Here is a 15,480-nt window from a genome sequence, read left to right as displayed (position 1 = left end):
TTCTATCACTGTGGACAGCTTATTCAAGTGCCATCTGGCATGCATGTTCCTTTGTTGCTCATCATTCATCACCAAAAATGATTTTCTTTTTAAATTCGTATGACTGTACTGATTGTATTGAATCAAATCCACATCTAGCATAACTGTTTCATGCTGCGAAGTGCTCCAGTGGTGCAATTGGTCAGAGTGTGGTACTTTTAAGACAGTATCTGTTGAGCAATGTCAAGGTTGTGAATTCAAGCCTCACCTGGAGCAGCTTTGTTTACAGTTTTTGTCATTTTTCTTATGTCATTAGTCATTGATTATAATCTTCTACCTTAATATTTAATATGATATTACAAAGGATGGAAGAAAGAAAAAAAGAAAGAAAGAAAGAAAGAAAGAAAGAAAGAAAGAAAGAAAGAAAAAGAAAAAACACAAATATGATTGTGAATTTAAGTTGTCAGCACACATCTGCTTTGGTTCAAATGCACTGCATATCTTCCTTGAGTCAGCCAACAAAACAGCAATTGAAAAGATTAACACACTGTTGGTAAAGCAGTTGCATCAAATAGATTTTTTGCAATATAGCATGATAATCCATACTGACAGCTCTGGATAGTACCAGCACATTTCTTGCTGGACTTGGTAATGCAAAGAACACAGTAAACAGCTTCACTTTTTCTCAAAAATAAATAATTAACTATTAAAAACCTATCAGTCTTGACTAAGAAAGTCAGTAAGCACCAGTGGCCTAATGGATAAGGCACTGGCCTCCTAAAACAGGGATTGTGGGTTCAAGTCCCATCTGGGGTGGAACTCATTAAAGCAGCTGTGTCGTCACTAGAGTTGATATTTTATCCTTGCTTCAACTGTATAACAGTCTTGTAGTGTTTAGATTGCAAAAACATGACCACAGAAGCTAAAAATGACATTTATTATAACATTGTTGTGTTTTTTTTTATACTTTTCTATCACTGTGGAAAGCTTATTCAAGTGCCATCTGGCATGCACGATCCTTTGTTGCTCATCATTCATCACCAAAAATGATTTTCTTTTTAAATTCTTATGACTGTACTGATTGTATTGAATAAAATCCACATCTAGCATAACTGTTTTATGCTGCAAAGTGCTCCAGTGGTGCAATTGGTCAGAGCGTGGTACTTATAAGACAGTATCTGTTGAGCAATATCAAGGTTGTGAATTCAAGCCTCACCTGGAGCAGTTTTGTTTACAGTTTTTTTCCTTTTTCTTATGTCATTAGTCATTGATTATAATCTTCTACCTTAATATTTAATATGATATTACAAAGGATGGAAGAAAGAAAGAAAGAAAGAAAGAAAGAAAGAAAGAAAAAACACAAACATGATTGTGAATTTAAGTTGTCAGCACACATCTGCTTTGGTTCAAATGCACTGCATATCTTCCTTCAGTCAGCCAACAAAACAATAAAGGAAAAGATTAATATACTGTAGGTAAAGCAGTTGCATCAAATTGATTTTTTGCAATAGAGCATGATAATCCATACTGGCAGCTCTGGATAGTACCAGCACATTTCATGCTGGACTTGGTAATGCAAAGAACACAGTAAACAGCTTCACTTTTTCTCAAAAATAAATAATTGACTATTAAAAACCTATCAGTCTTGAATGAGAAAGTCAGTAAGCCCCAGTAGCCTAATGGATAAGGCACTGGCATCCTAAGCCAGGGATTGTGGGTTCAAGTCCCATGTGGGGTGGAACTAATTAAAGCAGCTGTGTTGTCATTAGAGTTGATATTTTATCCTTGCTTCAACTGTACAACAGTCTTGTAGTGTTTAGATTGCAAAAACATGACCACAGAAGCTAAAAATGACATTTATTATAACATTGTTGTGTTTTTTTTTAACTTTTCTATCACTGTGGAAAGCTTATTCAAGTGCCATCTGGCATGCATGATCCTTTGTTGCTCATCATTCATCACCAAAAATGATTTTTTTTTTTAATTCTTATGACTGTACTGATTGTATTGAATAAAATCCACATCTAGCATAACTGTTTTATGCTGCAAAGTGCTCCAGTGGTGCAATTGGACAGCGCGTGGTACTTATAAGACAGTATCTGTTGAGCAATGTCAAGGTTGTGAATTCAAGTCTCACCTGAAGCAGTTTTGTTTACAGTTTTTTTCCTTTTTCTTATGTCATTAGTCATTGATTATAATCTTCTACCTTAATATTTAATATGATATTACAAAGGATGGAAGAAAGAAAGAAAGAAAGAAAGAAAGAAAGAAAGAAAGAAAGAAAGAAAGAAAGAAAGAAAGAAAGAAAGAAAGAAAGAAAGAAAGAAAGAAAGAAAGAAAGAAAAAACACAAACATGATTGTGAATTTAAGTTGTCAGCACACATCTGCTTTGGTTCAAATGCACTGCATATCTTCCTTCAGTCAGCCAACAAAACAACAATGGAAAAGATTAACATACAGTAGGTAAAGCAGTTGCATCAAATTGATTTTTTGCAATAGAGCATGATAATCCATACTGGCAGCTCTGGATAGTACCAGCACATTTCATGCTGGACTTGGTAATGCAAAGAACACAGTAAACAGCTTCACTTTTTCTCAAAAATAAATAATTGACTATTAAAAACCTATCAGTTTTGAAGGAGAAAGTAAGTAAGCCCCAGTGGCCCTTTGGATAAGGCACTGGCCTCCTAAACCAGGAATTGTGGGTTCAAGGTCCATCTGGGGTGGAACTCATTAAAGCAGCTGTGTCGTCACTAGAGTTAATATTTTATCCTTGCTTCAACTGTACAACAGTCTTGTAGTGTTTAGATTGCAAAAACATGACCACAGAAGCTAAAAATGACATTTATTATAACATTGTTGTGGGTTTTTTGTTTACTTTTCTATCACTGTGGAAAGCTTATTCAAGTGCCATCTGGCATGCATGATCCTTTGTTGCTCATCATTCATCACCAAAAATGATTTTCTTTTTAAATTCTTATGACTGTACTGATTGTATTGAATAAAATCCACATCTAGCATAACTGTTTTATGCTGCAAAGTGCTCCAGTGGTGCAATTGGACAGCGTGTGTTACTTATAAGACAGTATCTGTTGAGCAATGTCAAGGTTGTGAATTCAAGTCTCACCTGAAGCAGTTTTGTTTACAGATTTTTTCCTTTTTCTTATGTCATTAGTCATTGATTATAATCTTCTACCTTAATATTGAATATGATATTACAAAGGATGGAAGAAAGAAAGAAAGAAAGAAAGAAAGAAAGAAAGAAAGAAAGAAAGAAAGAAAGAAAGAAAGAAAGAAAAAACACAAACATGATTGTGAATTTAAGTTGTCAGCACACATCTGCTTTGGTTCAAATGCACTGCATATCTTCCTTCAGTCAGCCAACAAAACAACAATGGAAAAGATTAACATACTGTAGGTAAAGCAGTTGCATCAAATTGATTTTATGCAATAGAGCATGATAATCCATACTGGCAGCTCTGGATAGTACCAGCACATTTCATGCTGGACTTGGTAATGCAAAGAACACAGTAAACAGCTTCACTTTTTCTCAAAAATAAATAATTGACTATTAAAAACCTATCAGTTTTGAAGGAGAAAGTAAGTAAGCCCCAGTGGCTATTTGGATAAGGCACTGGCCTCCTAAACCAGGGATTGTGGGTTCAAGTCCCATCTGGGATGGAACTCATTAAAGCAGCTGTGTCGTCACTAGAGTTAATATTTTATCCTTGCTTCAACTGTACAACAGTCTTGTAGTGTTTAGATTGCAAAAACATGACCACAGAAGCTAAAAATGACATTTATTATAACATTGTTGTGGGTTTTTTGTTTACTTTTCTATCACTGTGGAAAGCTTATTCAAGTGCCATCTGGCATGCATGATCCTTTGTTGCTCATCATTCATCACCAAAAATGATTTTCTTTTTAAATTCTTATGACTGTACTGATTGTATTGAATAAAATCCACATCTAGCATAACTGTTTTATGCTGCAAAGTGCTCCAGTGGTGCAATTGGACAGCGTGTGTTACTTATAAGACAGTATCTGTTGAGCAATGTCAAGGTTGTGAATTCAAGTCTCACCTGAAGCAGTTTTGTTTACAGTTTTTTTCCTTTTTCTTATGTCATTAGTCATTGATTATAATCTTCTACCTTAATATTTAATATGATATTACAAAGGATGGAAGAAAGAAAGAAAGAAAGAAAGAAAGAAAGAAAGAAAGAAAGAAAGAAAGAAAGAAAGAAAGAAAAAACACAATTATGATTGTGAATTTAAGTTGTCAGCACACATCTGCTTTGGTTCAAATGCACTGCATATCTTCCTTCTGTCAGCCAAAAAAACAGCAATTGAAAAGATTAACACACTGTTGGTAAAGCAGTTGCATCAAATAGATTTTTTGCAATAGAGCATGATAATCCATACTGACAGCTCTGGATAGTACCAGCACATTTCTTGCTGGACTTGGTAATGCAAAGAACACAGTAAACAGCTTCACTTTTTCTCAAAAATAAATAATTGACTATTAAAAACCTATCAGTCTTGAATGAGAAAGTCAGTAAGCCCCAGTAGCCTAATGGATAAGGCACTGGCCTCCTAAGCCGGGGATTGTGGGTTCAAGACCCATCTGGGGTGGAACTCATTAAAGCAGCTGTGTTGTTATTAGAGTTGATATTTTATCCTTGCTTCAACTGTACAACAGTCTTGTAGTGTTTAGATTGCAAAAACATGACCACAGAAGCTAAAAATGACATTTATTATAACATTGTTGAGGTTTTTTTTTTTACTTTTCTATCACTGTGGAAAGCTTATTCAAGTGCCATCTGGCATGCACGATCCTTTGTTGCTCATCATTCATCACCAAAAATGATTTTCTTTTTAAATTCTTATGACTGTACTGATTGTATTGAATAAAATCCACATCTAGCATAACTGTTTCATGCTGCAAAGAGCTCCAGTGGTGCAATTGGTCAGAGCGTGGTATTTATAAGACAGTATCTGTTGAGCAATATCAAGGTTGTGAATTCAAGCCTCACCTGGAGCAGTTTTGTTTACAGTTTTTTTCCTTTTTCTTATGTCATTAGTCATTAATTATAATCTTCTGCCTTAATATTTAATATGATATTACAAAGGATGGAAGAAAGAAAGAAAGAAAGAAAGAAAGAAAGAAAGAAAGAAAGAAAGAAAGAAAGAAAGAAAGAAAGAAAGAAAGAAAGAAAGAAAGAAAAATAAAAAACACAAACATGATTGTGAATTTAAGTTGTCAGCACACATCTGCTTTGGTTCAAATGCACTGCATATCTTTCTTCAGTCAGCCAACAAAACAATAATGGAAAAGATTAACATACTGTAGTTAAAGCAGTTGCATCAAATTGATTTTTTGCAATAGAGCATGATAATCCATACTGGCAGCTCTGGATAGTACCAGCACATTTCATGCTGGACTTGGTAATGCAAAGAACACAGTAAACAGCTTTACTTTTTCTCAAAAATAAATAATTGACTATTAAAAACCTATCAGTCTTGAATGAGAAAGTCAGTAAGCCCCAGTAGCCTAATGGATAAGGCACTGGCCTCCTAAGCCGGGGATTGTGGGTTCAAGTCCAATCTGGGCTGGAACTCATTAAAGCAGCTGTGTTGTTATTAGAGTTGATATTTTATCCTTGCTTCAACTGTACAACAGTCTTGTAGTGTTTAGATTGCAAAAACATGACCACAGAAGCTAAAAATGACATTTATTATAACATTGTTGTGGTTTTTTTGTTACTTTTCTATCACTGTGGAAAGCTTATTCAAGTGCCATCTGGCATGCATGATCCTTTGTTGCTCATCATTCATCACCAAAAATGATTTTCTTTTTAAATTCTTATGACTGTACTGATTGTATTGAATAAAATCCACATCTAGCATAACTGTTTTATGCTGCAAAGTGCTCCAGTGGTGCAATTGGTCAGAGCGTGGTACTTATAATACAGTATCTGTTGAGCAATATCAAGGTTGTGAATTCAAGCCTCACCTGGAGCATTTTTGTTTACAGTTTTTTTCCTTTTTCTTATGTCATTAGTCATTGATTATAATCTTCTACCTTAATATTTAATATGATATTACAAAGGATGGAAGAAAGAAAGAAAGAAAGAAAGAAAGAAAGAAAGAAAGAAAGAAAGAAAGAAAGAAAGAAAGAAAGAAAGAAAGAAAGAAAGAAAGAAAGAAAGAAAAAACACAAACATGATTGTGAATTTAAGTTGTCAGCACACATCTGCTTTGGTTCAAATGCACTGCATATCTTCCTTCAGTCAGCCAACAAAACAACAATGGAAAAGATTAACACACTGTTGGTAAAGCAGTTGCATCAAATAGATTTTTTGCAATATAGCATGATAATCCATACTGACAGCTCTGGATAGTACCAGCACATTTCTTGCTGGACTTGGTAATGCAAAGAACACAGTAAACAGCTTCACTTTTTCTCAAAAATAAATAATTGACTATTAAAAACCTATCAGTCTTGAATGAGAAAGTCAGTAAGCACCAGTGGCCTAACGGATAAGGCACTGGCCTCCTAAAACAGGGATTGTGGGTTCAGGACCCATCTGGGGTGGAACTCATTAAGGCAGCTGTGTTATTACTAGAATTGATATTTTATCCTTGCTTCAACTGTACAACAGTCTTGAAGTGTTTGGATTGCAAAAACATGACCACAGAAGCTAAAAATGACATTTATTATAACATTGATGTGGTTTTTTTTTTTTTACTTTTCTATCACTGTGGACAGCTTATTCAAGTGCCATCTGGCATGCATGTTCCTTTGTTGCTCATCATTCATCACCAAAAATGATTTTCTTTTTAAATTCGTATGACTGTACTGATTGTATTGAATCAAATCCACATCTAGCATAACTGTTTCATGCTGCGAAGTGCTCCAGTGGTGCAATTGGTCAGAGTGTGGTACTTTTAAGACAGTATCTGTTGAGCAATGTCAAGGTTGTGAATTCAAGCCTCACCTGGAGCAGCTTTGTTTACAGTTTTTTTCCTTTTTCTTATGTCATTAGTCATTGATTATAATCTTCTACCTTAATATTTAATATGATATTACAAAGGATGGAAGAAAGAAAGAAAGAAAGAAAGAAAGAAAGAAAGAAAGAACGAAAGAAAGAAAGAAAGAAAGAAAGAAAAAGAAAAAACACAAATATGATTGTGAATTTAAGTTGTCAGCACACATCTGCTTTGGTTCAAATGCACTGCATATCTTCCTTGAGTCAGCCAACAAAACAGCAATTGAAAAGATTAACACACTGTTGGTAAAGCAGTTGCATCAAATAGATTTTTTGCAATATAGCATGATAATCCATACTGACAGCTCTGGATAGTACCAGCACATTTCTTGCTGGACTTGGTAATGCAAAGAACACAGTAAACAGCTTCACTTTTTCTCAAAAATAAATAATTAACTATTAAAAACCTATCAGTCTTGACTAAGAAAGTCAGTAAGCACCAGTGGCCTAATGGATAAGGCACTGGCCTCCTAAAACAGGGATTGTGGGTTCAAGTCCTATCTGGGGTGGAACTCATTAAAGCAGCTGTGTCGTCACTAGAGTTGATATTTTATCCTTGCTTCATCTGTACAACAGTCTTGTAGTGTTTAGATTGCAAAAACATGACCACAGAAGCTAAAAATGACATTTATTATAACATTGTTGTGTTTTTTTTTATACTTTTCTATCACTGTGGAAAGCTTATTCAAGTGCCATCTGGCATGCACGATCCTTTGTTGCTCATCATTCATCACCAAAAATGATTTTCTTTTTAAATTCTTATGACTGTACTGATTGTATTGAATAAAATCCACATCTAGCATAACTGTTTTATGCTGCAAAGTGCTCCAGTGGTGCAATTGGTCAGAGCGTGGTACTTATAAGACAGTATCTGTTGAGCAATATCAAGGTTGTGAATTCAAGCCTCACCTGGAGCAGTTTTGTTTACAGTTTTTTTCCTTTTTCTTATGTCATTGGTCATTGATTATAATCTTCTACCTTAATATTTAATATGATATTACAAAGGATGGAAGAAAGAAAGAAAGAAAGAAAGAAAGAAAGAAAGAAAGAAAGAAAGAAAGAAAGAAAGAAAGAAAGAAAGAAAGAAAGAAAGAAAAAACACAAACATGATTGTGAATTTAAGTTGTCAGCACACATCTGCTTTGGTTCAAATGCACTGCATATCTTCCTTCAGTCAGCCAACAAAACAATAATGGAAAAGATTAACATACTGTAGGTAAAGCAGTTGCATCAAATTGATTTTTTGCAATAGAGCATGATAATCCATACTGGCAGCTCTGGATAGTACCAGCACATTTCATGCTGGACTTGGTAATGCAAAGAACACAGTAAACAGCTTCACTTTTTCTCAAAAATAAATAATTGACTATTAAAAACCTATCAGTCTTGAATGAGAAAGTCAGTAAGCCCCAGTAGCCTAATGGATAAGGCACTGGCCTTCTAAAACAGGGATTGTGGGTTCAAGTCCCATCTGGGGTAGAACTCATTAAAGCAGCTGTGTTGTTATTAGAGTTGATATTTTATCCTTGCTTCAACTGTACAACAGTCTTGTAGTGTTTAGATTGCAAAAACATGACCACAGAAGCTAAAAATGACATTTATTATAACATTGTTGTGGTTTTTTTGTTACTTTTCTATCACTGTGGAAAGCTTATTCAAGTGCCATCTGGCATGCATGATCCTTTGTTGCTCATCATTCATCACCAAAAATGATTTTCTTTTTAAATTCTTATGACTGTACTGATTGTATTGAATAAAATCCACATCTAGCATAACTGTTTTATGCTGCAAAGTGCTCCAGTGGTGCAATTGGTCAGAGCGTGGTACTTATAAGACAGTATCTGTTGAGCAATATCAAGGTTGTGAATTCAAGCCTCACCTGGAGCATTTTTGTTTACAGTTTTTTTCCTTTTTCTTATGTCATTAGTCATTGATTATAATCTTCTACCTTAATATTTAATATGATATTACAAAGGATGGAAAAAAGAAAGAAAGAAAGAAAGAAAGAAAGAAAGAAAGAAAGAAAGAAAGAAAGAAAGAAAGAAAGAAAGAAAAAACACAAACATGATTGTGAATTTAAGTTGTCAGCACACATCTGCTTTGGTTCAAATGCATTGCATATCTTCCTTCAGTCAGCCAACAAAACAACAATGGAAAAGATTAACATACTGTAGGTAAAGCAGTTGCATCAAATTGATTTTTTGCAATAGAGCATGATAATCCATACTGGCAGCTCTGGATAGTACCAGCACATTTCATGCTGGACTTGGTAATGCAAAGAACACAGTAAACAGCTTCACTTTTTCTCAAAAATAAATAATTGACTATTAAAAACCTATCCGTCTTGACTAAGAAAGTCAGTAAGCACCAGTGGCCTAATGGATAAGTCACTGTCCTCCTAAAACAGGGATTGTGGGTTCAAGTCCTATCTGGGGTAGAACTCATTAAAGCAGCTGTGTCGTCATTAGAGTTGATATTTTATCCTTGCTTCAACTGTACAACAGTCTTGTAGTGTTTAGATTGCAAAAACATTACCACAGAAGCTAAAAATGACATTTATTATAACATTGTTGTGGTTTTTTTGTTACTTTTCTATCACTGTGGAAAGCTTATTCAAGTGCCATCTGGCATGCATGATCCTTTGTTGCTCATCATTCATCACCAAAAATGATTTTCTTTTTAAATTCTTATGACTGTACTGATTGTATTGAATAAAATCCACATCTAGCATAACTGTTTTATGCTGCAAAGTGCTCCAGTGGTGCAATTGGTCAGAGCGTGGTACTTATAAGACAGTATCTGTTGAGCAATATCAAGGTTGTGAATTCAAGCCTCACTTGGAGCATTTTTGTTTACAGTTTTTTTTCCTTTTTCTTATGTCATTAGTCATTGATTATAATCTTCTACCTTAATATTTAATATGATATTACAAAGGATGGAAAAAAGAAAGAAAGAAAGAAAGAAAGAAAGAAAGAAAGAAAGAAAGAAAGAAAGAAAGAAAGAAAAAACACAAACATGATTGTGAATTTAAGTTGTCAGCACACATCTGCTTTGGTTCAAATGCATTGCATATCTTCCTTCAGTCAGCCAACAAAACAACAATGGAAAAGATTAACATACTGTAGGTAAAGCAGTTGCATCAAATTGATTTTTTGCAATAGAGCATGATAATCCATACTGGCAGCTCTGGATAGTACCAGCACATTTCATGCTGGACTTGGTAATGCAAAGAACACAGTAAACAGCTTCACTTTTTCTCAAAAATAAATAATTGACTATTAAAAACCTATCCGTCTTGACTAAGAAAGTCAGTAAGCACCAGTGGCCTAATGGATAAGTCACTGTCCTCCTAAAACAGGGATTGTGGGTTCAAGTCCTATCTGGGGTAGAACTCATTAAAGCAGCTGTGTCGTCATTAGAGTTGATATTTTATCCTTGCTTCAACTGTACAACAGTCTTGTAGTGTTAAGATTGCAAAAACATTACCACAGAAGCTAAAAATGACATTTATTATAACATTGTGTGGGTTTTTTTTTTACTTTTCTATCACTGTGGAAAGCTTATTCAAGTGCCATCTGGCATGCATGATCCTTTGTTGCTCATCATTCATCACCAAAAATGATTTCATTTTTAAATTCTTATGACTGTACTGATTGTATTGAATAAAATCCACATCTAGCATAACTGTTTTATGCTGCAAAGTGCTCCAGTGGTGCAATTGGACAGCGTGTGTTACTTATAAGACAGTATCTGTTGAGCAATGTCAAGGTTGTGAATTCAAGTCTCACCTGAAGCAGTTTTGTTTACAGTTTTTTTCCTTTTTCTTATGTCATTAGTCATTGATTATAATCTTCTACCTTAATATTTAATATGATAGTACAAAGGATGGAAGAAAGAAAGAAAGAAAGAAAGAAAGAAAGAAAGAAAGAAAGAAAGAAAGAAAGAAAGAAAGAAAGAAAGAAAGAAAGAAAGAAAAAACACAAACATGATTGTGAATTTAAGTTGTCAGCACACATCTGCTTTGGTTCAAATGCACTGCATATCTTCCTTCAGTCAGCCAACAAAACAGCAATTGGTAAAGCAGTTGCATCAAATAGATTTTTTGCAATATAGCATGATAATCCATACTGACAGCTCTGGATAGTACCAGCACATTTCTTGCTGGACGTGGTAATGCAAAGAACACAGTAAACAGCTTCACTTTTTCTCAAAAATAAATAATTGACTATTAAAAACCTATCAGTCTTGACGAAGAAAGTCAGTAAGCACCAGTGGCCTAATGGATAAGACACTGGCCTCCTAAAACAGGGATTGTGGGTTCAAGTCCTATCTGGGGTGGAACTCATTAAAGCAGCTGTGTCATCACTAGAGTTGATATTTTATTCTTGCTTCAACTGTACAACAGTCTTGTAGTGTTTAGATTGCAAAAACATGACCACAGAAGCTAAAAATGACATTTATTATAACATTGTTGTGGGTTTTTTTTTTACTTTTCTATCACTGTGGAAAGCTTATTCAAGTGCCATCTGGCATGCACGATCCTTTGTTGCTCATCATTCATCACCAAAAATGATTTTCTTTTTAAATTCTTATGACTGTACTGATTGTATTGAATAAAATCCACATCTAGCATAACTGTTTTATGCTGCAAAGTGCTCCAGTGGTGCAATTGGTCAGAGCGTGGTACTTATAAGACAGTATCTGCTGAGCAATATCAAGGTTGTGAATTCAAGCCTCACCTGGAGCAGTTTTGTTTACAGTTTTTTTCCTTTTTCTTATGTCATTAGTCATTGATTATAATCTTCTACCTTAATATTTAATATGATATTACAAAGGATGGAAGAAAGAAAGAAAGAAAGAAAGAAAGAAAGAAAGAAAGAAAAAACACAAACATGATTGTGAATTTAAGTTGTCAGCACACATCTGCTTTGGTTCAAATGCACTGCATATCTTCCTTCAGTCAGCCAACAAAACAACAATGGAAAAGATTAACATACTGTAGGTAAAGCAGTTGCATCAAATTGATTTTTTGCAATAGAGCATGATAATCCAAACTGGCAGCTCTGGATAGTACCAGCACATTTCATGCTGGACTTGGTAATGCAAAGAACACAGTAAACAGCTTCACTTTTTCTCAAAAATAAATAATTGACTATTAAAAACCTATCAGTTTTGAAGGAGAAAGTAAGTAAGCCCCAGTGGCCCTTTGGATAAGGCACTGGCCTCCTAAACCAGGGATTGTGGGTTCAAGTCCCATCTGGGGTGGAACTCATTAAAGCAGCTGTGTCGTCACTAGAGTTAATATTTTATCCTTGCTTCAACTGTACAACAGTCTTGTAGTGTTTAGATTGCAAAAACATGACCACAGAAGCTAAAAATGACATTTATTATAACATTGTTGTGGGTTTTTTGTTTACTTTTCTATCACTGTGGAAAGCTTATTCAAGTGCCATCTGGCATGCATGATCCTTTGTTGCTCATCATTCATCACCAAAAATGATTTTCTTTTTAAATTCTTATGACTGTACTGATTGTATTGAATAAAATCCACATCTAGCATAACTGTTTTATGCTGCAAAGTGCTCCAGTGGTGCAATTGGACAGCGTGTGTTACTTATAAGACATTATCTGTTGAGCAATGTCAAGGTTGTGAATTCAAGTCTCACCTGAAGCAGTTTTGTTTACAGTTTTTTTCCTTTTTCTTATGTCATTAGTCATTGATTATAATCTTCTACCTTAATATTTAATATGATATTACAAAGGATGGAAGAAAGAAAGAAAGAAAGAAAGAAAGAAAGAAAGAAAGAAAGAAAGAAAGAAAGAAAGAAAGAAAGAAAGAAAGAAAGAAAGAAAAAACACAAACATGATTGTGAATTTAAGTTGTCAGCACACATCTGCTTTGGTTCAAATGCACTGCATATCTTCCTTCTGTCAGCCAAAAAAACAGCAATTGAAAAGATTAACACACTGTTGGTAAAGCAGTTGCATCAAATAGATTTTTTGCAATATAGCATGATAATCCATACTGACAGCTCTGGATAGTACCAGCACATTTCTTGCTGGACTTGGTAATGCAAAGAACACAGTAAACAGCTTCACTTTTTCTCAAAAATAAATAATTGACTATTAAAAACCTATCAGTCTTGAATGAGAAAGTCAGTAATCCCCAGTAGCCTAATGGATAAGGCACTGGCCTCCTAAGCCGGGGATTGTGGGTTCAAGTCCCATCTGGGGTGGAACTCATTAAAGCAGCTGTGTTGTTATTAGAGTTGATATTTTATCCTTGCTTCAACTGTACAACAGTCTTGTAGTGTTTAGATTGCAAAAACATGACCACAGAAGCTAAAAATGACATTTATTATAACATTGTTGAGGTTTTTTTTTTTACTTTTCTATCACTGTGGAAAGCTTATTCAAGTGCCATCTGGCATGCACGATCCTTTGTTGCTCATCATTCATCACAAAAATGATTTTCTTTTTAAATTATTATGACTGTACTGATTGTATTGAATAAAATCCACATCTAGCATAACTGTTTCATGCTGCAAAGTGCTCCAGTGGTGCAATTGGTCAGAGCGTGGTACTTATAAGACAGTATCTGTTGAGCAATATCAAGGTTGTGAATTCAAGCCTCACCTGGAGCAGTTTTGTTTACAGTTTTTTTCCTTTTTCTTATGTCATTAGTCATTAATTATAATCTTCTGCCTTAATATTTAATATGATATTACAAAGGATGGAAGAAAGAAAGAAAGAAAGAAAGAAAGAAAGAAAGAAAGAAAGAAAGAAAGAAAGAAATAAAGAAAAATAAAAAACACAAACATGATTGTGAATTTAAGTTGTCAGCACACATCTGCTTTGGTTCAAATGCACTGCATATCTTTCTTCAGTCAGCCAACAAAACAATAATGGAAAAGATTAACATACTGTAGGTATAGCAGTTGCATCAAATTGATTTTTTGCAATAGAGCATGATAATCCATACTGGCAGCTCTGGATAATACCAGCACATTTCATGCTGGACTTGGTAATGCAAAGAACACAGTAAACAGCTTCACTTTTTCTCAAAAATAAATAATTAACTATAAAAAACCTATCAGTCTTGAATGAGAAAGTCAGTAAGCCCCAGTAGCCTAATGGATAAGGCACTGGCCTCCTAAGCAGGGGCTTGTGGGTTCAAGTCCCATCTGGGCTGGAACTCATTAAAGCAGCTGTGTTGTTATTAGAGTTGATATTTTATCCTTGCTTCAACTGTACAACAGTCTTGTAGTGTTTAGATTGCAAAAACATGACCACAGAAGCTAAAAATGACATTTATTATAACATTGTTGTGGTTTTTTTGTTACTTTTCTATCACTGTGGAAAGCTTATTCAAGTGCATCTGCATGCATGATCCTTTGTTGCTCATCATTCATCACCAAAAATGATTTTCTTTTTAAATTCTTATGACTGTACTGATTGTATTGAATAAAATCCACATCTAGCATAACTGTTTTATGCTGCAAAGTGCTCCAGTGGTGCAATTGGTCAGAGCGTGGTACTTATAAGACAGTATCTGTTGAGCAATATCAAGGTTGTGAATTCAAGCCTCACCTGGAGCATTTTTGTTTACAGTTTTTTTCCTTTTTCTTATGTCATTAGTCATTGATTATAATCTTCTACCTTAATATTTAATATGATATTACAAAGGATGGAAGAAAGAAAGAAAGAAAGAAAGAAAGAAAGAAAGAAAGAAAGAAAGAAAGAAAGAAAGAAAGAAAGAAAAAACACAAACATGATTGTGAATTTAAGTTATCAGCACACATCTGCTTTGGTTCAAATGCACTGCATATCTTCCTTCAGTCAGCCAACAAAACAACAATGGAAAAGATTAACATACTGTAGGTAAAGCAGTTGCATCAAATTGATTTTTTGCAATAGAGCATGATAATCCATACTGGCAGCTCTGGATAGTACCAGCACATTTCATGCTGGACTTGGTAATGCAAAGAACACAGTAAACAGCTTCACTTTTTCTCAAAAATAAATAATTGACTATTAAAAACCTATCAGTCTTGACTAAGAAAGTCAGTAAGCGCCAGTGGCCTAATGGATAAGTCACTGGCCTCCTAAAACAGGGATTGTGGGTTCAAGTCCTATCTGGGGTAGAACTCATTAAAGCAGCTGTGTCGTCATTAGAGTTGATATTTTATCCTTGCTTCAACTGTACAACAGTCTTGTAGTGTTTAGATTGCAAAAACATGACCACAGAAGCTAAAAATGACATTTATTATAACATTGTGTGGGTTTTTTTTTTACTTTTCTATCACTGTGGAAAGCTTATTCAAGAGCCATCTGGTATGCATGATCCTTTGTTGCTCATCATTCATCACCAAAAATGATTTCATTTTTAAATTCTTATGACTGTACTGATTGTATTGAATAAAATCCACATCTAGCATAACTGTTTTATGC

The 15,480-nt window shown here is 34.5% G+C and overlaps 2 non-coding genes across 2 annotated transcripts; both read left to right on the top strand.

Moving 5' to 3' along the window:
• The first annotated feature begins 4,539 nt into the window (after positions 1 to 4,539).
• On the top strand, positions 4,540 to 4,612 carry TRNAR-CCU (transfer RNA arginine (anticodon CCU)). The gene has a single exon. It is a non-coding gene; the product is annotated as a tRNA-Arg (tRNA).
• An 8,580-nt stretch (positions 4,613 to 13,192) lies between these two features.
• TRNAR-CCU (transfer RNA arginine (anticodon CCU)) lies at positions 13,193 to 13,268 on the top strand. Its single transcript has one exon. It is a non-coding gene; the product is annotated as a tRNA-Arg (tRNA).
• The last annotated feature ends 2,212 nt before the right edge of the window (positions 13,269 to 15,480 follow it).

Source organism: Pseudophryne corroboree, unplaced genomic scaffold (assembly GCF_028390025.1).
Source record: "Pseudophryne corroboree isolate aPseCor3 unplaced genomic scaffold, aPseCor3.hap2 scaffold_129, whole genome shotgun sequence".
NCBI lineage: Eukaryota > Metazoa > Chordata > Amphibia > Anura > Myobatrachidae > Pseudophryne > Pseudophryne corroboree.
The sequence above is the reverse complement of the archived record's forward strand: the minus strand, read 5'-3'. Positions and strand labels throughout refer to the sequence as shown.